The following is a 2,560-nucleotide window of genomic DNA, read 5'->3' as shown; positions in this document are numbered from 1 at the left end:
ATTAAACATCCAATAAGGTTAGTTCCACCAGTCTGGCACTTTTAATTATCATGTGCTATGTTGGCTTGGGTAAAAAAACAAATATTCTCAGATAAACCTTGACTAGATATATATTTTGTTACTTAAACTAGTTGGACCATAGAAATTTTAAGATTATGTGTATATTATTTTTTGTCTCATCCTTTGTATATAACAAACAGACCTTCATCACTTGCTTAGGCTTTTTCATTTTTTCTATTTTGGAAAATATCTCCATTCCCATATCCTTTTAACACCTTTTACATCCTCATTTTCTTTTTTAAAAAAATAATTATGAGACATAATAGCATTAATAAGTTTTCCATCAGTTGTAAATCTTCTTTTCCTGGATGCTTAGCAATGCTTAGTCCCTTTTAAGGTTCTAGTGTCAAGCCAATGCTTCATTAAAGTTTTACTGGGGAACCAATAAATTTATTGAGCTTAATTACCGAGATAACTGAGGGGTTGTTGAGGTGTATGTATGACCTGAGGGTATAAGACAGCTTAAATTAAACATTTTCTTATTATTCTAAAATAACATGAGTCTATTTGTAGGTGCCCACTCTGGTATGCACAGATATATGTACAAAGGTGCATTTTTTTGCAGACTTTATAAAACCCCAAAATTGAATGAAATCAGATTAACTATCTTCAGTTCAATGGTTAAATGTATTTTAATGTAACCTTACAATGTAAGACAATAAACCAATTAAAACATGCCAAAATTAATAAATTTTATTTATTTTTATGGACATTAATATATATGTAGTGGTTTGAATGAGAAATGTCCCGCATAGGCTCATATGTCTAAGTACTCAGACCTCAGTGTTTGGGGAGGCTATGGAACGTTTGGAGTCTGGCTGGAGGTCATACATCACTGGGGGCAGATTTTAAGTGTTTATAGCCTCAGTTCTCTCCCAGTTCACAATCTCTGCTTCCTGCATGTGGATGAAAATGTGATCAGCTAGCTTCCTGCGCCAACTGCCTGCCACCGTGTCTTCCTCACCTCTCCCTCTGGAACCATAAGGCTTCTATAGGCTGCTTTCGGTCATATTTTATCACAGCAACCAAAAGTAACTAATTATATACATATATGTGTATGTATATACATACACATATAGATAACTAATACTATATATAAATTAGGTAAAATGACAAATCTTACTGAACAATATGTGTGACATACCACTGTGTAAACTTTGTAAACACTCAAAACAATGCTATTTGGGGCCAACTGGCATAAATATATGGAACATATGAAACATAATCAGTAAGTAAAAGTAATCATTAATTCATATAGAAGGACATGGCTAGGACACACTAGAGCTACAAAGGGAACTGAACACCAAGTGTGTCTGTAGTACTTTATTCCTTTTAATAAAAATGAGGTAGCAGCATTTATTAACTCAGTGTCATGACAATATAGGTATGTCACACATTATACTACAGTTTTCTTTGTGCTCAAAATAATTCACAATAAGCTAATCTTTTAAAATAAACCTTAAGCAAATTAAGAAGAAAATGAAAAGATTTGTAGGAGATAGAGTTAGAGGTGGGAGCTTTCATTGTGATTTTAACAATATTGTTTTGTATTATGATGAGTATGAATTTCTTTTATCATTTCAATAAAAGAGAATTTTTAAGAGCGAAACATTCAGTCTCTACTACAGCTCCCTTTTGTTTGAGTCATGAACCCCCAGTTTGTTGTACTTTCTTCTCTAGGCAGAATAAATAATCCCTTTGGTCACCCTCACAAGGGAGTTCCAGGCTGTATACATGTCTGAGAGAAGGTGGATAATACCAGCATCTGAACCCTAAGAACATTAGTCTCCTCCATGCTCTGAGCAATGATATGCATCCTTCCTAGTTCAAGCAAAACTCCACACCTATCTTTGTATGCCCAGATCCAAAGAAAATAATTATCACCATGCTAATGTATTACTAGTTTTTTTCATCATCAATCCTTATCTGCAAGTTTTGGCAGAATATATATATATAATTGATTGATTGATTAATTTGTGTGTTGGAGAGTATGTGTGTGTGTGTGTGTGTGTGCCATAATACACTTGGGTAAGTCAGAGGATAAATTTTAGAAGTCAGTTCTCTCCTCTCATGAGGCACTTGGGGATGGAATTCAAATAATCAGACTTGGTAAGCAAGCACCTCAGCCAACTGAGCCATCTTGCTGGTCCCAATAGCATATAAAAGGAAGCTCTCTAAGATGGAGGTAGCTAGCTAGTACTGATCTTTTCAGTTTCTTTAAAAATGATGTTGAATTTTCAACACACTCAATGAGGTGGAAAATTTTTAGACTCTTATTGACAGTTGAAAGTCCATAGCTCTTGTTTTCTAAAAAAACTTTATTATTTTTATTTTATGTATATGAGTGTATTGCTTGCATATATGTAAGTGCACCTGTGTTGTGCAATGCCCACAGAGGTCAGAAGATGGCGTCAAATTTCCCTGGAACTGGAGTTAAGGACTGTTGTTAGCCACCATGTGGGTGCTGGAAATGTAACCCATGTCTGCTGCAAGAGCAGCC

Source organism: Nannospalax galili, unplaced genomic scaffold, assembly GCF_000622305.1.
Source record: "Nannospalax galili isolate Female #2095 unplaced genomic scaffold, S.galili_v1.0 scaffold768, whole genome shotgun sequence".
Classification (NCBI taxonomy): domain Eukaryota; kingdom Metazoa; phylum Chordata; class Mammalia; order Rodentia; family Spalacidae; genus Nannospalax; species Nannospalax galili.
The sequence above is the reverse complement of the archived record's forward strand: the minus strand, read 5'-3'. Positions refer to the sequence as shown.